The sequence below is a fragment of the Homalodisca vitripennis genome, chromosome 2 (assembly GCF_021130785.1).
Source record: "Homalodisca vitripennis isolate AUS2020 chromosome 2, UT_GWSS_2.1, whole genome shotgun sequence".
Taxonomy (NCBI): Eukaryota; Metazoa; Arthropoda; class Insecta; order Hemiptera; family Cicadellidae; genus Homalodisca; species Homalodisca vitripennis.
Window position 1 is genome coordinate 190,934,461 of NC_060208.1, and position 22,430 is coordinate 190,956,890.

Here is a 22,430-nt window from a genome sequence, read left to right on the forward strand (position 1 = left end):
TTAATTCTAATAAAGTCCTTCATTTACGTAAATATGCTGTAAAAACAAATGTTTCTGGTAAAAAAAAAATGTAGCCACAATAATATTTCAGTTAATGGTCCCTACAAAATTTTACAGCATATTTGGCGTGTTTTTGCTTTGCCTATTTCACCTTTTATCTATATAACACTCGGGAAAATAGACACTAACCATGAGGTTTATCTTTAGGATTATTACATAATTTTTTTTTTATTCTCTTGAATACAGCTTGATTATTGGATGGTTTTCCATTTTGCTACAGTTTGATGAATGTCTACAGGGCATTAGAGAAGTTTATGTTGATGTTAGTAAAGTATTTAATCTCGGGATCAACCTCAAACCAGAGCTAATAAGACAAAGTGTGAAATAACTTAAGATGTATAGTCAAAACTGTAAACAATTAGTATGTAAGAAATAATATTAGAACAGGAAGGCTTAGGCGTTTGAATAAATGAAATAAAACTAGTTATATAGAATCAAGAGCATGTAGGAACCTAAATAATCCAACAGATCAAAGAATATAATTTACAAACATAGACAGAAAATAGAGTTAATGGCCCAAATGTTAAAACTTCGTAATATATTTTTTCTTCATCTATTTCAAATTTAAAAATTTATTTGGTTTTGTTTTTTCCATCCCAAAATTAGAGTAAATTTTATCTTTCAGTTCCTTTTAATATTACTGTACAGAAATTGGAATTATGGAGCGGTTGAGCGCTAGAAAAGCCTTATCACTCGAGGGCAGTAATTTTTTATTTTAAACGAGCTGAACTACGGATTTAAAATTTTGCATAAAGGTTAAATCTATATGAGGAACAGTGAATTCAATGATGATGCATTCAACTCTTAGGAATGAATTTTGCTAAGCTAACACTGATTTAAAAAATTATTATATGAAAAAAGTGTTGTTATGTGACAAGATATCTCAATAATGGATATCAGTAGATTTTAAAAACCTTCATCTCTACATAGATAAGAATTAATTTTATGAATTTTTTAATTAATTTTATGTCCAACCATGGAATGTTTTTGAGCATTGTTGAAACCTGTCACTAATTAGGTTGACGTGGTTTCTCTTTTGTTTGGCTTTTAAAAATATATTTTCCGCATGGTTTTCTCTCGTTCCATTTGTCAATAATGAAATGAGCCATACATTATAAATTTTAAAATGAACCTCATCGAAGCCTGTAGCACGTCACACGGTGTGGCGTGCAAGATTTTACATGCAAGTGTTAAACAAAAGTTTGCTGAAGAGAAAACATTTTTCTTACTCTAATTAGCAAATTCACATATTTTTACACGCCACTGAATTACCGGAGGAAAAGAGTTGTCTCAATGATTTAATTTCACTTCATTTAATTTCACATTTTAGATGTTTATCAGATTACTTTTTCAACTGAGTTTAATCAAGCGTTATTAGGATGAATCGTTAAGCAGACGATACATTCCTGTTTTAAATTAAATTAGGTTAAAACTTAACCTAGTTTTGTGTTTATTTAACCAAATATACACAGATAATTAGTGTAAAAATTAAATAAGCCTACTTGGATTTAATTTCGGCGTAATAACTACTAGGTAACTGCAGATATATTCATGTTAAATTATAATAACGAATGAAGGAGTAAGTGAGTTAAATTAACATCATATAACTAAACATACCCAAAATGTGATAGGAAATGGTATTTGAAAATTAATCAAATTAATTCAGTCAAACAAATGTAGATCATTACTAGATCTAAAGTTACAGTTAGGGTTACTATTACTGTTACAATTACTTAAAGTTACTAAAGGAAATTTATGTACATTGAGAAATGGCCGGAAAAAATTTTAGCAGATACGTAAACGACTGCCATCTTGATATTGTTTAATTAGACACAAAAATTTAAGGTGTGTGGACTAAATATTAAAATATCACTTTTTGATAAATTCTTGTGAATGTGATGGTAGTTACACTGTTGAAGTTTATTACTTCTTTCTTCACGTACATTTCTCAAAACTTTGTTCAGTCACCATTTAAATCCTTGTAGTACAGATAACGTACTATTAAAACTTTTTCAAACAATTACATAATTATTTTATTGGACTAGGTTCTATAGATAATGAAAACATGATCGGTGAATATATATAAAGATTTTACAGAAAGTTTGATATAAGAGTAGTTAAACTTCACAGATTTCCATTAAAAATATTTCCAACTAAAAGATAACTTTTGTATTAGAATAATGTGAAATGTTGAGGTAACCTACTTGAAAGAAAAACATTGCCATGACTAATGTTGTAAATGGAGCTTATATTGGTTACTGTTAACTTAATTACATTAAAACATAAAACCAATATTTAATACTTTTATTTTTTTTAGGCCTTTCGATAGCAAGGCTATCTTTTGTGATGTGTCTGAAGAAGGTAGCCTTGCTATCGAAAGGCCTCACAAAAAATTAAAGTATTAAATATTGGTTTTATGTTTTAATGTAATTAAATTGCCATGACTACGTGATATTTCCTGATCCTAAAGGAAAATCTAAATGATACTGTAAACTTGTGCTACACAACACACAAGAAATACACGCTATATGTGTGTGCTATAAAGAAATAAAAAAAACATGAAATTAAAATCAAACTTAATTGACTCTTTAAAAAAACTGATACTGAATGTTTTTTTTTTAATCCATTAAATAAACATCAGTTAAAGCGCTATTAATAATTATATATTACTACTAGTATATGTGTTAGCAACATTATTAACTTTACCCCAGTAAAGTAATTTACTCTCAATGCTCAATGCCCTGTAAGAATTGCCAAAGTATTTTTTAAACAAAAATATGGAAAGGAAATCGGCTCTACTATAACTACTAGCTGCACTTTTTATCTATTTATCGGTTTACTTCCAACGGTTCAATCAATTTAACAAGAATTTTTCCACTCCAAATATAATATAATAACTGTTCTAGAGATATACGATATAACCAACACCCAAGTACTAATCAAATAATTATTCATACAAAAATATTACACTATATTAAAACACACTTTATGGGAATATAGTGAAAATGGGAATAAAAGTAGTTTAAAATAGCAACAAATAACATTATGGTTATCACAGACAGCAATAATAAGTTTAGCAATTACTAAATAAATACAAACAATAATAAATAGAATAAGTGACCACAGATCTACGGGTTATTTTTACTGGTATTTGTTATTACTATTATTATAAACTTTTAACGATATGTACTGAATGCTAGATCTTTACCAGTAATAAAGTAATGCTACATAACTGTAATAACGACTACATAAGTACCTCAGCAACCTTATTTCAACATTATAGACGCTAAGATGGACTCCTGTCGACTGAATCTATATTTGCTGCGCTTGCTCATTTCCTGTGCTTTCGGACTCGCCATGGACACGCATATGCAGCCGTACTAATATCACGTTTTATCTTTGTACCAGTTCTCCTGCTTCTTTATGTTATATTGTACTCAATATTTCACCTTGGTAAACATGTACTTTACATCTAGTACATATTCTTCTTTCACTATTAAATCGTTTGACTGTGTGTACCGCATTTAAGAGCTTTTTCTGTAGCGTTGTGGTTTTTTACTTATCTTAAAAATAATATTGTTATCAAATATAAAGTTTAATTTCTAGCTGAAATAATTTCTAGAGTTTACGTGCTATTAACACAAAATTACCTAAATACTTCTATGCTCAATAATAAACTTTTTTGTCTGTAGGAAAAACCTACATATAGCAAGTTATGCTACATGATGATATCAATCAAGCAATACAACTTAAAAGAATGTAAGTACAAAAACCGATGCCGATATCTCTGTTCTGATTCCACCGAGAGAATGTCACGCCTATATCCAGACTGCGACAATATTCCTCGTCGTTCCGGGACGATCTACGTAACGATATTGCTCTCATATCCAGAGTATCTTATATGATATTGCCGATATTACAACGTTGATTTTCTTACAGAAAAAGAACATTGTACTATGATTTCGATTATATTGAGTTCAAAATTTTAATACATTTGGTAATGTTATTTTAACAGAAGAGTACACTAGGAGAGCATCTTTAACCCCTACATAATGAATTAAAAATACAGAAAAGAAATTTTAAAGTATTTTTAAAATCTTATGTTCTAAACATACAGTAATAAATTCTGAACTACTGTTGCCGTATGATAGCATTGATATTGAACCAGGCAAATTCCATTTATATAAATAAAATTTGTTTTGACAATATTTTAGACATTTTCCAATTTTAAATTGATAAAATAAAACAATACTATCTAGAGTTAATTAGTAAGGGTTAGTTATTTAGTGGTATATTACAAACTTTCACTAATATCAGGGCATCTAGCCATGATGTAAGAAAATTTTATTTTGTAACTTAATTCCGTGATGCAAACCATTCAGTATTTTTACAATTGTATAATTTATTTTGTGTTTATAAACTGCTTCTGTTTATAATTTTGGGTAATATTAATATTCAAGTTTTTACTATCTCTAAGTTTTTTATTAAATATTACCTTTCATATAAAAGAAAATTTTGAAAAGCGGTTTTTAAATCTTCTATTCTGTTAGATGGGTACACCTTATTAGACCTTACGCTATTACCCTTTTGTATACAGAGTGTTCAAAAAAGAGTGTCCCAAACGGCTGTGGCTGATAGTACTCATCATTTGGACAAAAGATTTCGTAATAACATAGGTCAATAAATGTTTCCTTTAGCCCCCTGCCGCCCTTTTTTATTTTTTATAAAACAATATTGCTATCTCTAAAATCTTTAAGCAAAGCCAAGAAAACAAACATTTGGCACATAGGTTTAAGTAAATACGGTAAGGGAAAAATTTAAACTAACTGTCAAGTTATTTCATTCAAAATTAATAAAATGTCGTCTGTTGCAAACTTTTGAACTTAAATAACAAAACACAAGGACAGTTATAAAACATTTACTAGGCATCAAATGTTTGAGAATTTTCATCAGAGTTGTAACAGTACTTGTTTCAACGAAATTCGTCAATGCATAAGCGAGCACTACAATTTTAAATGTAAGCTTGCATAAACCGATAACAGCAAACATTTTGTCTTTTGATATGCATCAACTGTTTTACACAGGATAGTATATGACTTGTTTTATTTTTAAATTATGAGTAGGTACTGTCACCCGTAGAATGTTGTGACACTCTTTTGTGAACAGCCTATATGACACGTGTTTCTATGTCTTAACTAAGAACAATAATTTAATTAGTGAAGGGTTCACCAAAGACTAACCTTACACATTGGCATTGTTACTGAATTGTTTTAGATTAAAAATAATCTATAAATTGTCCATTAAATATATTCTAATTCTAATTATTTTACTTCACAAAATATTATTGGTTAGAAACAATTATAGGTCAATAGGATAATAAGATCGTAAAATATAGATTTTTTAATTATAACATGAATAATTTTTTATTTGCCCTTTTCTACAATTCAACGAGTTAAAAACTCCTTAGTGCATTTCAAAATATCCTGCAACAGAAAGTATTCGGACTGTATTACTCTTAGTTTACAATACTTTCTGTATAAAAGTCTTCTAATTGTTACGTCAACAGATAAATAATAAAACCTTTTCAGGTGCTCTCTCGGTGTCTTGGAAGGATAAATAGTTTAGAGTGAGACAGAACTTTGCTAAATTTTCTTTAACCACATTTTAAATAATTGTTTTAGCCAAATCCAAATAGACAAGTTGGTGTTATGTCCACTCCTGATAAAGACCTAGTAGTAGCTCATTATGGAAACATTGCATGATGGTATGAAAGGAAAATATACAAAATGACTTAAATAATTTTATTTTGTAATACAATTCTTAAATAAAGAATAATACCTTACAGTGGTGAGGTAAAAACAAAATTACGCTGCGTTCATCATTATTTATGCTTACAGCTTAATATTTATTTTGCATCTCTAACGTAAGCTAGGTAACCGTAAATGAGCAATAGGTTACAATTTCAACGCGCATAAATATGCAGTGCTTAGAGATAGAATATAATAGATACGGAAAATGCGGGATAGTAATTAAAAGGACCTTAACTGTCTACCCGGATAAAGATTCCCGGAGATATATGACCTATTTTGAGTCAACATGATTGTAATTTTCTACAGTGTAAGTTAATCGAGTTCATGACTGCAATAATGCCTTTCAATTATATATGTTTAAGCCATAAGAAGGTGTGTGAACTGATAGCCGATAAGTTACATTTTAGGTTACTAATAAACAAAAGAGCTGTATACTTGAATATACTACCTTCTACCTACTCTTAAAAGTTAAATGCACAGAGGAAATAAAAATATCACTATGAAGAAAGAAGTTCAGTCTTAAATTTCAGACCCTGGGCTAAAATAAACGTTTATCACGTGCTAATAGTAGCCTTCTTTTCCAATTCATAATTCAGCAGAAACTGGAGATTCCAAATTTAAAATTTTTGAGGAAGTAAAAAACGTATAAGAATGTAATTAAAATGTAAGTAAATGCATTTCATTTTATTCATATTATTATTGAAAACAGAAATGAGGTGACTTTTATTAATTTATTGTGAGAAATCTGGTTGATATTTCAATCTTTTCAAAGGGTCAATCGCTTCTTACAAATCGTACACACGTTTGTAGGTCTAATCGTCATAAAGTATTATTTAAAATAAAATAAAAATATGGTGGATCTAGTTCTGAACATTACTACAATCAAATATGATATAATAATTCCAAATAAACAATCTATACAATGAGTCGAATGAAGTACACCGGGCAGGAAAAACACCTCCACATGAAATCTGAAGCATGAGATTAAAGTCGTAAGCGAATATCATGATGTGAGCGGTTAATCTGAGTAAAGCTGGATGATTAGGAGAGAGTCGGGTAAGCAGCTTACTCAACATTCTCTATCTGTATCTGTAAGTCCCTTTGATAGGTTTCTGTATATAATAAGTCGAATACTTTAATTGGGTGTATATTAAAATTGTATCATATTATATTTTTTACAGCTGTTATTGATACATGAAAATAGTTCATGAAGTTAATGATAAAATAGGACCTATTTCGTCCTCACACACACACCAAAATTAACGTTATAAATTCACTAAAAGTTACAGTTGAGGAAATAGCACATAATACGGAATATTTTTTTAAATTTTACATGGATGGAAAACTATGCAATTAAGGACTTTCTTATGTGTATTTGATGGCAACTTTATCACCTGTGACATTTGCTGTGATATGTAGATATACAATATGTCGACACCTTTACATGAAAACTATCATCTATCTACTTTATTAGTAAAAACTAGAATGGTGTAAAATCTACCAATTTGAATGTCTCCCTGTTAGTTTCATTTCAAAAATACTTACTATATTCCAATTAGAATAATCCTACTGGCTGTAAAGGCCACACAGTTAGACAGTCTTCGGCCAGCATGCTGATTAAAAGAGTCGGTGACCTCACTCTAAAGAGACATGTGGAATGTCAGTTCCATTATTGCAGAAGGGTACACTGAACGACTTTAAGTAGAAAAATGGATGTATCCCTTAAACCTTCTAAACCTTGAGCGTGATTGGCTATCACGCTCAAATACTGAATTCTTAAGTAAGCAATGTTTTCAGTAGATGGAATGTTTTCAAATAGTAAAAACAGGAAATTATAAAATTATAAGAAAGACCTAATATTTTTTGCACGCCAAAATCCATACTATAAATGTATCAACATTAATGAAAAATACCTACTATAAATTAAATATTGATATTTCAATGTAAGTAATATTCACACTGTTGTATGTATTGTTGATATATGGCTATATTTAGTTATCAAACCAACATTACTCCTAGCAACTAAAGCTACTTTTTAAATACTTACATAATCCTCCACTGATGTGTAATAAATTTGGCTTTATTAAAGAATTTGCTACAATGTTGTAGTCATAGTTAATAAATAATACGTAGTTAATAACATTAATAGGAAAACAATAAATATTTATTATAAAACTTATTATTATAAATTACATTACATTTTGGGAAACTTTGTTTTACCTCATATTTACCTTACTATGATCCGGTTACGCTCTCTTATCTACGTGTTACACTGCTCTGCCAAATAAAGTTGAAATTTATTGAAGGTAAAATATTTTGTAACTGAAATATTTATGATTATTATCGCACACAACATACTATCCAAAGCTGTTTCCATACTCAATAAAGCATCGTATTAAAATATTTCTGTTTAATGGCACAAAACTGCTACGATACAGTATAAAAAAGCTTATTGACTATTGTTTTATCATGTATTCTTTTAAACCTGTTATTTTTCCTCAATCATATACAGCGTGATGTAATATGAATTGTATGAGTTAAATGACAAACAATATCGTTAGTTAAATAGGGTCCACATTAGTACAATAGTACAAATTGGTGGATTTTAACATAAATTATTAAAGTAAAAAGTATATAATTTTCAGATTAATAGTTTGATATAAACACCTAATAAAACTTTTGGATAAAGTCTAATAAGATTTACTATGTTTTATCGCCAGAGATAATCGGCAAGAAGATGAAAGTTAAAATCAAAACGAGGCTGTAAATGTAACATTAGAATCACGTTCAGGATATGGTTGTAAACTGTAAACATATGTCGCGATGAAAGCCTTATGAAGTACGTGGATGAAATAAAATAACGCCTTTTTAGATCACATTTAACTAATTTGGTTCTATCTGTTTTAGACATTCTTGTCCAGTATTTAAAACGTTCTTACCTAGATTTATGGTTACCTCTTACAACAGAAAAATATTTAATGAGACTTTTGAATAAAACATACGTTATAAATGTTTGTTTAATATATTAAAATTATACAATTTTCATTTAAAATAATATAGGTATTTTTATTTATAACAAATTGGCATAAAATAAGGTTAAAAAAATTACACTACAATATTCTATTTCAACATTATTTTGTGTATATTATTTACAACGTATGCAAGAATTATATTATTTGTACTGAAGGAAAAATGTTAAAAAATGTGTCTTTAAATTAATATAGTGAAAGTTGATGCACTATAAAATAAGTCAGTAAAAACACAATGGTTGCTTATTGTATGGGGTGTGCTAAACTGTGTTGACGTAAACATCTCAGTAGCGATTATTGCGCTATAATAACATAATAATGATATTCACACAAAAATTTGAGCTTGATAAAGTTTTCCTTTTTAAAAGTTCCATTAGAATTAGGTATGGAATAATTTAATACAAGTTCTAGGACCAATAATAAACTGTTTGTAAGTTCTTTATGAAGTTTTAGAGCGTTTTATTTAGTTCTTATTAATGAAAAACAGGTGTAAACTTTTATTCTTTTATAGTATTTAATTAATTACTTTCTTTAATTGCAGTAGTAATACAAAAAAGTAAAGGGTGGCACAAAGCTCTACTATCATTATAAAAGAAGGCAGGAAAGCTCTTGTAATGAGATCACAATACCAGGATGGCTGAGCGTGGCAGATCGAGTGCAATAACCTGATAGAACTTTGCAGCGCTCAAATTTTATCAGTCTAAGAACTCCTTTATATTCATATTTGTTTTTGCAATAAAATTTTTTGCAAAGAAAACATATCAGTGTTTTCAACACAGTTTACTAATGCTAAACGTTAAATATGCTTGTATATATATTTTTACAGTGTATTTACAAAATGCAGAAGTCGTATAGGAAAACACTGACGAGTATCATCACATGAAAAAAACATATTTTTACCACGTTTAAATAAACTCAGTTTTAAATGTAATGGATTATCGATATTTTTCTTCTCTTTTTATGGAATTAAAAATGTTAATAATATCGATATTTTCGTTACTGTTTTATTTTATATCTAAGATAAATGAGAAATTTCTGAGCGTATTTCTATTGTTAAGGAGGAGATATTCAAAAAGTCTTTTATCTCTTTGCCATAAACAAAATTAAGAACTAAAAACGCGTACATATAGTTTTGATTATTCACATATGATGTGTGGGGTGGTATTCATGTGATTCGGATAAAAGTTTTAATATCTACTTATAACTAATTACACGCTCTTACTTCTTAATGTACGCAGCCTAGTGTATAGGTTTAACATATATTCACTAATTTATGTAAATAGATTATATCTTGTTTTCGTCTTTACCAATTTAAATTGTGTATGTTAAACTAAATAGATAAAACTAGAAACGTTTTCCCTAATTTATTTATAAGTTATTCTGTAACAAAATGGAAACATTCCCCAAATAAAAATAATGACAATACTAATATAGTTATTTAAAACAGGAAAAGAAAAACATTTGGTTGGTGCACACTTTAGTTTATAGTTTATATGTGTAGAGTTATACAGGTATGTAAGGAACCAATATAATTACAATGTATCATTGCTTTGGTTCATCGAACTACAAAACGCAATATGAGATTGTCGGAAATATATTGGAATGATTTGTTCATATGTATGTATTATTTTGTTAAAAAATGTAATAGTTTTCATTCATATGCATATCATTAAAAACTTTATCGGCTCCACTATTCTTTCCTCTAAAGCCAGACAACCAAACTTTATTATGTAGATACCTATGTTAGGAAACGAATTTCTTTACCGGCTTCCGAAAAACAAATGATTGAATTTAAGCCTAGAAGTAACTGATTTGTATAGATAATTATTATATACAATTCCTTAATATCACAATTTTCCATGTATTTTTAATATACTACAAACATAATTACAGGTAAAAAATTTTCTGTAAATCCTACTAAATCATTTCTACTTAAGCTACAAAATGTAATATAAATTACGTTGTTGTTAAGCCCAAACAATTCTTGCAAGAAGGGACACGCTGACTGTAACATTTTCACTCTTAGAGCCTCGAGGGAGCCTTATCGACAATACTCTGCTAGTGACAGACGGTGCATCAAAGTCGGGCTTTAAATAATTCTCATCTTTGCGACTCCTCCTTCACAGCTGAAGGTAATCACAGAATCTATTCTAAAAATGTATGAGTCGTTAAGTAATAATCATTATTGCATTAGTCTTTTAATTTTTTTAATCTTTAACGTGTGTTATACTACAACAAAATAAATACTGAACTATTCAAGAAACTTACTAAAAATATCTCAATGTTTGTGCATGTGTTAGTATAATTCAACGCTTTTTATACATATTAAGAAAAAAATTACTTTTAAATATTTTCTTTTTTAAGGTAATATGCTTTCTTTATTTACGCAAAAAATCATGTATTGTGATTAAAAGTTGTTTTGTCAAATAATTCTTGCAGTTTGAAGTATTAGTTCTTACACATTATTTATATGGAGGTTTTTTCTTCTGCACAATTTCATTTCTCTGAAAGCTTATAAAATTTACACAGGATAATCGAATGTTAAATCTGAACTAATTTCCAAAGGGAGTATTACTTATCAACAAGTGCAAACTCGTAAATATTACATAATGAGTTAGTATGTATTCCACATTTCCATCAACCACTACTTTTGCGCAATCCCTACAAATGCGAATGTGAGGTTTTTTAACGTTAAAGTAATTAAATTAGTAGGTTAATGTTTTTGTCCATTCAATAATAATTAAAAAAAGAAATTGGTTACTTTAAATTATGCGATAAAATCAACTAATGGTTATATAAAACAACTATAAGAAACATTTAACAAAAAAAATGTGTGATTAACTAAGTTTAACTTGGTGATTATTCTGCTTAAAATTCTTTATGTTATGCAGCTACAAACAGCTAAAACATGTTATACAAAACTTAAAAAGAATAAAAACACGATTTCCTTACTTGAATTTGTCAAATAATAACATATTTATGATTCGTATGGTTTTATTATTCCATTTAATGTGAATTTGTTAAAATAATACAAATATGTTCATCAACGTCAAGGGAAGCAACGTGTACACGTGACTGACATTGGAGATAAAAGGAATAATAGGAGGGGCCCAGGTACCCATGTTACTAAATCGACTTCATTTATCGAACAACAGCACATCAGCTGAATGGTGGACTAAACTGAATCCTCATGGTGTTTTATAAAATAAATATATAATGGTTTTCACAGAGGAAGAGAGTATATTGTCTTCTATGCACAGTTTCTGAGAACCCTTATATAATGTTCCATTTGCAGCCGTAAGATTACATAAGGATTCAAGACTAAGTATATAACCCAAAACCAATTTATTCCTCGAATAAATATACGTTTGGAATTTATAATTGTAGCCTACTTTCGAGACAATGCCTTAATGGCTAGTTATTGGCTGATCGTTTAAGAACTATGCTACTTGAGGGGCTAAAGAAATTTAATTTTTCTTTTCTGTCTATATGAAGGCACGAACATGTAGCTTCATGTATATAGAGGGAACATATAGTTAGCAGCAATATAAGTCAATTGGCTGAACTTTGGTAAAAATATTAAAATTAGTGTTATGTTAGTGTTAAAATAGGTGATAACCATTTATTCTCAGAATAAATAATTTTTATACGACCTAAATACAGCCGTATCTCATTTCTTTTGTTTTAAAACTTCTGTACTTAAAATAAATAATAATAGATTATTATTGACAGATTATCGTCCTTAAAACTTCATTACCATTTAGGCACTTAAAGTTTTTATAATGAAAGATGAAAGATTTAAACAATTTAATTATACATACGAAATTCTGTTTCAGCCCACAAGACCACCTTTTTAATCGGAAAATGGTAAGTAATTTTTTTTTATTTAAATTAAATACCTTGATGATCAGAAAATATATGCATAATATATGACATTTCCTTTATATTAAATTGTGATTCCATTATGTTTACATCATTATATGTTTGCAATAAGAATATTTCGGATTCGTCCAAACTTGCCTAAAATAGTGCGAGGGTTGCAGTTACTAGATAAAATACTATGGAACGTTGCATAGATTCTTGATTTTTTTTTCATTGGTACCCTTAAAGTTTATTCTCCACCTTCAGTGGCTCAAACATTGCTCGTAAAAAATTTAAATTCAAATCACTTTGAAGGGATCACGATTTTGTAATATTTTCCAGTGACCATCACTTATATCAAGAATGTTCATTACGCCATTTAAAAAGGGATACGTCCCTTTTACTTGATAGTAAAGTACAAAAAAATGGAAGCTTCGTGTATTTGCTATTACAGTTACATGTCTTAGACATAATCCAAAAAGTTTCAACGAGCCATTTGCTATAATTATAAGTCTTGTTTTTACCTTTTTCTGTTTAATGAAACCGATGCTGTTTTTTTTAAGTTATAACTAATAGTAACAAAAACATTGATCTTTTAAATATTCTTTAAAGCTTTGCAGAGTAAAAATAATCTCTATCCAGTACATTTTACAACATGAAAGAGCAAGTTTGTATATTTTATCTCATTTACACAGATTCTATTATATTTAGCAACAAAGGATGAGTCGATCATAACTGTTTTGGATCATGAAACATGAGTAAAGAGTAACATTCGAGTATTATTCGTGTATCAAACCCCTTGTGTTATATTTTAAAGCATTGGTAGTCGATCCTAATTTAAATGTTTAAGTTGTCTGTTCAAGTCGAGATGGATACGTGTGCTAAATATTTCCTTTCTAATGCGTTGCGAAGTTGAAGAGCTATTGGTGAGCGAGTAAGTGTTGGCTTTTACATTTTTGAGATTCTAAAAATAATAATATGAGTGTATTTATTTAAATGACACAAAAACCTTAAAAATGATAATTCAAAATTTAAAATAAATAATATGACAGTGGGATATAGTTTGCTTACAGCTGAGAGCAAAGCTGGAAAGGCAAATCACATTCTTATCCGAGTTGCAACAGCTTGGATGACAATGCCTTTTTAATACTTGATACTTGCTTATACAACTGGGAAAGCTCTTTCTCTCCTGATTAAATATTTTTTTCAGTCATAGGAAATACTGTAAACTGTAACGTTACGCTAAGTTAATTATTAACCATTCAGTGCCACAGGTAATACTTTTTCAAGTAGAAAACTATAAGTATTATTAGTACCAAACAGTAAAGTAGTACCAAACAGTACCCTGCTCCCAATCCAAAGAGGAGTCCCACAGGGCTCAGTGCTTGGCCCCGTATTGTTTGCCCTATTCACAAATGACTTACCACAGTACCTCCAAGACTATGCGTACAGTGTAATGTATGCTGACGACACAGTGCTGCTAACAGGAAAGAAAAACACAGAAGACCTGGAAATTGACTCACATATTGCACTGAATGTGGCTGCTGAATATTGCATAAAAAATGACCTTGTACTTAATGAGTCTAAGACAAAGCAGATTGTTCTGGGAAGAAACTCCCCAACATAACAGTGACCAGCGAAGTGAAGCATCTGGGGATCATCATAGATGAAAACCTATCCTGGAATGGACACCTGGATAGGCTTTGTCAAAGACTGAGCTCAGCCATCTTTGTAATAAGGAGGATTAAGACCATCAGCACTCAAGCAGCCAGCAAAATCGCATACTATGCACTGTTTGAGTCACACCTAAGGTACGGCATTGTGGTCTGGGGAGGCTCAACAGCAAGAAATATACAGCGTGTACTGATGCTACAAAAGAAAGCCATAAGAACAATATCTGGGCTAGGCACAAGAGACAGCTGTAGACAGGCTTTTAAGGACTTAGGGATCCTCACAGCACCCTCCCTTTATATCCTAGAGACAATACTTCATGCCTCTTCTCGAAAACCTTCCAAGACACTATGATAGGCATGCTTACCAAACTAGAAATGCCACAAACTATACATTACCTCTACACAGGTCAGCACTCTATGAATCAAAGCCTACATACGCTGGAGCAAAATTTTTTAACAACCTCCCAGAAGCACTGAAGAGTATCAGCCGCAATCTGCTTAAGAAGAGACTGACAACCTGGTTGCTGGACCAATCATTCTACAGCCTGGAGGAGTTCCTGAATTGGAGAGAACATTAACCACAACGGCCTAACCTGGAAACTATTATTGACAAATTGTAAAATGCTTATACTGTTTGACACCAATTCAGATCTTGATGATCTTGTATTAAGTTCTATCAATAAATCAATAAATCAATATTATTTGTTTTGAACTTCGCCATAATAGAAACAATTTTTATTTAATTTGTTGATACTTATTTGTTTTATTTAAAAAAGCTCACACAAAACGTTGTTTGTTGGTGCCAACCGGATAAAACGAGGCAGAACGTGGCTTTTATAAAAATAGTAGTGTCTTTTCAGTCACATGGTTTCAACCAAGTTTGGTAAAAATGATCAGTAAAACAGAAATTTTAGGCTCAAAACGGTTCTTTATATCCAATAATGCAAGGGAATGGAACTATCTATCCTATCTTCTGACATGAAATCTACCTGTACAACTGCTTTATTCAGTATATGAATTTATTTATTTGAGCTAACATGTTATGAAATTTCTACGGAATAAAAGTTAAGCGATATTAGTTCCAAAGTTTATTCGGAGCCAAGCGGTTACCAAGTCCCTCTTCACAACGTTATAAGAATCAACAGATTTTACCTGAATACTCCACTTTTTCGCAATAAATATTATTCCCAGAAAGTAATAAAAATTCAAGTGAGCATGACTCGTAAATAGTATAATTTGAATAAATGAAAATAAACTAATATGAATTAATATTATTAAATAATCTTCTCTTAACAACACATAAGGTAGCTTTTTTGGACTTAGATTCATAAATAAATGGATAAGTTATCAATTGATTGTACTTACATATTACTGGTAATTATCTACTTACATTGTGTAGGACAGAAACTTCAAATTCTCTGACTAAAAATAATGTGCTATTTATTTAGGCAGAATTTGAGAACTTTGCGGACTCGATAATTACATGTAATCAATTATTATTAATCGTGTATACATATATTCTTGGCAAGCTCCATCACACAGCGAGTACAATAATATAGCCCTTTTATCAATATCTAAGTTGTCGTAACGATTGGATGTTTTTAGAGTTTAGGGATACTAAAGAGAATGATGCTAATAACTAATATGGCCAAGAAGCTACAGATCTTAGTTTGGGATACTATAAATTCTATGTTAGGTTTTCATAACAGGTGGTTTAGTTCCTGGAGGTGTTAAAATCCCTATTGTAAATAATAAACTCATGTGTAATATATTCGTAATTAATACAGTATGCCTGGAATAGTATAGACATTTTGTTTTATATTTAATACTTTTGAATAAATGTGTAAATACAACTAAGAAATATAAATTTATTAAAATAAAACGATTGTGTTCTTTAAACATGTGATGTTTATATTATTTTATAGAAAATAAATAGTGCCAAGTAAAAATACAATGTACACGTTCTTACATTCAATATATATGAACCGGTAATTCTTATGACATTAAACATATATTAATAGCGTGGTTTTGTTTATTTTAATAATACTGATTATGTTTCAACTATTAATATTGAAAAAGCTTTTCTGATATTTTCGGTAAATAAGGTTCAAAATAGGTAAATAATATATCGATAATTTCTTTTACTTATTCAATTGACATTGTATACTACTTAATGTGCTAAATAATGTCTATAATTTTAAACATTTCAAAGGATAGTGTTATGAAGTAGGTTCTAGTAAAAATGGCAGAATTTGTGTATGTGCCACATTATTTTATAGGAAATGCAATCAATATCTAGTAATATAATAGTAATAGTAGCTAGTATTATTATTTTATTTTTAAATATAATAAAAATGCCAATTATTAAGTTAATTCCAATTTTTTATGTTTTACTTCGTCATTGTTAAAGGTGTAATGAGGAAAATAACAATGTTTCTTTCTCTGAAGCTTTAATTTCATATAAAAATTGACGTAGGATTAGATTTAAAGATATGGTCTTTAAACCTAGATATTTATTATGGTTGCAACTTTTATATTAAATCCTTTTTATAAGAATTATTTCATTCTGTCCTGTGTGATATTTTACATTTTTAAAGTTATATTCTTTCTCGCACTATACGTTTAGAACACTTCATTTGACTAACCCTATTAGTTTCTTTCAATAACTAACAGTTAGCCGTAGTTTACTTTGTTTCCTATCGAATAACAGAAAAGCCATAGGTATATTATTTATATAGACGGTGTAATAAACACTCTTGAAAATAAGAAATCATCAATAAAAAATATTTGAATCTCGTGGAATAATTTTACTGAAAGTTTAAATAGCAATTTTTTGTGGCCTCAAATCAGATAGATACATTTTTATGTAGTTTCATTTATTTTAAGTGTTACAACGTTAATAGCACTTAAACTACTTCAGGCCAGAGGGAGTAAATACTATGTTCATTATAAACTTAGACATGCTTAGGACATGTTGCAACTGGTATTTAATTTATTTTTAGCCAATGATAAGTATTTTTAGTTCAAATCAATATTTCACACGCTATAGTAATTTGCCTTGTTGCACAATCTATAAAACATCTAAATATGTTGGTATGAAATTCTCAATAAAAGAGCTTCTACTTCCGTCGATATAAATCTAGTTTTATATAGTTTAAGGTATATCCGGTAAAATAGCGTTTGTATTGTTGCTCAGATAACAAAATATAAATACATAAACCTAAAAATGTGTCTACTTCCACTCATAATAATCAACTTTCCATGGTCTACCAGGTCCATAGTAACGTTTGTCTATCCTGAGATAGCAATAACAAATAGAAAGCGTACTAGTCACAAAAAGTTAGTGACAATATTCAAACTCTAATGGAAATTTCACTCACTTACGTAACGTCATGACAACGTTCCTTTACAGACACCTCACTTCAGATCTTCTGCATTAGAAGTATTTCACTAGGGAAATGAGATCTCTCACCGACATTTGTAATCCTTCTTTTCCCTTTGATTCTTTTGAAAAAACTATATAGAACACATTTACAATCAGTATTGTGTATATCATCATAGTGGATATGCATATTATTTACGTTCTTTTTTATAGTTTTTTAATACGTCGTAAGCTAATACGCTTTGGTTAATTTCAAATTTGATACATAAATATAAAAAATAATTATTCCCCACAGTTCAAAAACTACATAGCTGTTATTATGGAAAGTTATTTATTCCCACAGTTTGGATTTATACTATGTTTTATTGCGTAAAAGAAATCATGGTGCGCACTAGGTGTGTAAGTAATCTTAATAAAATAACTTTTTGCATTTTAGCATGGAATTAAAGATGATCATTTTGAAGTTAAAATACAACTACTAATGGAAGATGAACAGACCTTAAGTATTATGTAAGTATTTATTGTTATGTTTTTCTGTGTAATCATGGAACATTTGTTGGCCTAGTATTTGCAGTAACCGTAGAAGTAAAGTAATATAAATTTATATCTTGATATTGTAGTAAAGCTGTCCTCATGTTGTATTTTCTATATATATACTTATAATGAAGATAGACTTGATATTAGTGCACGTATTATATTTAGCTATATATATATATATATATATATATATATATACAATATATATATATATATATATATATATATATATTTGAATATTATCCATATTTTTACCAGATCAAATATAAAAGCCTTAGAGGAAGTTTTATGTTCGTGATCTATTATTTAACATAAAACATTTATTTTAGTTGCTCAACATTAAAGAGATCGTTGGAGTAACAGTTCAAATCAAAGAGGGCATGAAAAGTTTCGTTCTTTTTCTGCATTCCTTTCCTGTGTCTGCATATTTACTACGGATTAATAGAGAGTTGTTTTGTTGTGTGCTCTATAGTTAAGTAGCCTCTTTAAAATAAGAATAATATTAAATAATGTTAATGGGTTTGTATTAAATTTACTATTTATTATTGTAATTGTGTTATACAGAACTCAATTACAATATTCGCTATAGTCTATGAATGGGCGTAAGAAATAGTTTTAGTGAGATGTAAACCTAATTCACACATATGTTGTTAAATATATGAATAAATTGTTTTATATACTGGGTTAATGCAATGTAATGGAATATATTATACGCAAACTGTATTTTACGTCTAGTAATTGTAAAATAAAATCTCTACTCCGACTTGTTAACATGCAATCATGTTCTTAGTTTGTAAACATAATTTCTTCTTTTTATCAGGTGAACTGTAATATCAGGTGTTATATACAGATATAACACCTGATATTACAGTCAAATCATTTTCAAATCAAAAGACGTAACATTTTGTATAACGATATGGATTACATTTTTCGTCGCACACCATTAAACAGAATAATCAAATAGTTAAACATGTATATATAGTTTAATTTTATAGTTTATCAATGTTATAACTGTATATCAATACATGTTATAGTTTATCAATGTTATAACTGTATATCAATACATTTTATTTCCTTCTCAGAAATAATATACATATTTAAGTGGTTTTTTTTATTATCCAACCCTAACTATTTAAACTCATTAAATTCTAAATATTGCTTCAATATAAACAACTATATTTACATTTTGTTAATTCATTAACCTATTTAAATGAAAAAAACCCACACATACAAAGACCTCACGGTAAAAGGGAGATCGAGGAGTTGTTTTCTGAAATAACTTGGGAAACACAGTGCTATCTGAAAGTTTAATTCATCCATAGTAATAACCAATTCTTCATCCTTAATTACAATCTAAAGTTTAATTTTACGTTTTTGAGAGAGCTTTCCGCATTGATATATTAAAATACCTGCCTGTTATTTTTTGTTATGTTTTACTTTGATAATTTCACCGATTAATTCTGTTAAACTTAGCGAGATCGATCATTTGTTTGATGAATTAAATCCCCATTTACATCTAGCAGGCCTATTGCAAGTATCTAGAGTTTTTGCTTTTTTGGATGAAATGCTCTCTAGATCATAAAGATTCCATATTAAAGTATTGTCTAGTAGAATAACTCTTTAACATTTGACCATCTTATATATATATATATATATATATATATATATATTCGTTTTCAGTTAAAAGTGATCCCGAGACCCTTACGCTGCCATAAGTTACTTTTACAGTTTAGGAGGTATTCTTTGAAGTACTTTGAAATATTTGTTTTTCAAGATCATAGAACACCTAGGACTATAAATAGTATTGAATTAACCCCACGACTTTCTTTACAGGACCATAATTGTGATAGTTTAGCCTAGGAGCTATTCGGTAAACGTAATATCCATAAATACACTTACTTCAATTACTTTTTGCTTTAATACTTCTACTATATCTTTGACTAGACTTCTTAAGTGAACAAAATTAGAATGCCAGTAAGGATTTATTCCTAATGTGTCTACTTATAATCTTTTCCATGTTATTACTGTAAGCGCACAAACTCATACACAGTTTAAATCCAGTTATTGGGACTGTTGTAAAAAAGCCTAGTTACCCTAAATAGCGTCACTAGTATGTAGAGGAGGTTTCCAACATGAAATAAGGACAGAAATATCTCATATTATATTGAATTTTAAATTTTGGAGATCAATAAACAATAAAGTACAATGTTAATTTATAAAATATACAATTAGATGGAAAATTATTACAATTATAATATAAATTTATAAATCCATGTTTATAAAATTTATGGTTTAAGGATTTAAATGCAACTACATAGATTGGTCTTCTGATATGAATGCAAATAATCATTTGTAACTTAGGTCTAACAACCTAAAAACCTAAACATGTGCAGGCTAGCACGTTTTACAATATCTATGAGACAAATCCTTTGATATCGGTCATAAATGCATAAGCTATGGAAATACTCTTTTTTTATCTAACCATTTTCAAATCATAGATTTCCTTTTTTTAAACTTATAACCAAGCTGTAGTAAATGTATGTAATGTACTCCGAACTTATAACACTCATGACTAATATATTCAGGATTCCCAGTAACTTTCTATAAATACAAACAAGCCTGTGTTGGCGATCAGTAATCCAAGCACTTTGGTTGCGGCGTGGCGCAGAAGCGTTGGCAGGGTGGAAATGAATTGCCGTGACACTGACATACGCTGATATATAACTATCTCTAAATAAATCTACCGTCAACTTCTATGTCATTGATTGCAATGTTACAAATTGCTGTTTTATCCGAGAGCCACTTTTTATTGTAATCGTTTGACTTTGATATGCGTTATAGATTAACCACTGTACAAATAAACAATGGGACGAATAGAGTCGTCGTTTACTTTATTTCTCCCATGAATATTGTAGTTTTTTTAAGAAACCATCCACCATAACGTTTTATTGTTTACGTTGTCTTATAAATTATTATAAGTAGGGTTTGTTACTAAAATATATAACAACAGTGGATCGTAGAAGATGTATACTGAATTTTTACATGAATGGTAAAAATATGTAGTATTAATTTATATTTATGTAGGAATAAATTGAGATGGTCTGTTATGGAAAATTCTAAGCGCTGCATTACAAGCAGAATCTAGTATTGATACAAAATCCATTTAACATTGCTCAGTGTTAAAACCAATTGTTTCATCTGGCTAATGGTGACAATTCGTGATTTAAAAACACGAAATTCCTTCAAATGTGTATAGATGTTTTCGTTTACGTTAATTCTTAAACATTATATATTTTGTTAATTATTAAACTTTTTCCTTTATTTATTTTTAAACTTAGGCATTCAGGAATACATTTTATTTTGTAGAAGATTATTGATTTTTAAAATATACGAGAAAAGGTATACACCTAGATAAAGCAGTCCAAAAAGTTCCTACAGTTTCAGATAATTCATTTATACCTCTCTATGTTAAGTATACACACAATTGGTCATATCACACTACAGAGTATCCGTTTTAGTCAATAAATAGATTTATATTTTACTGCTTACTTCACATAGTGTTCTAAAAAACCACAAAGATCTGGAGTCTGGAGTCATGTTCGTCTGAAAAGATTTAATCATATTCCGAAAAAATGTACCTTGACCTAATTATTGCCAACAAGTGTTAAATGTACCAGAAATATACTGTCCTAGACATCCCTCACTTACCGGTTATAAGACAAATAACGTACCATCGACGACATTTTGGTTAGGCAAGGCATAAAAGCTAAGGGCCTCTATCTATTTATCTTGCCTATGCTTTTTCTGTGTTACTTAATATACATTCTGGTAATGTTGGTAGACATAAATTTATATAAAACTGTTATAAACAAATATTCAATATTCTCTGATGTTTTTAAACTTTTTTGAAAACAATAAAAGTGTGAGAATTTAAAAGTTTAAGGTAAATTTTTAATACCTAATTAAGTATTGTTAACAGTAAATTGTACAGGAATTAAATAAGGATCATAAATTTTATTTGATGTTTATACAATTTTTGCTGTTCGCAGTTTGATAGCTCGTTCATGCTAGAATTGCC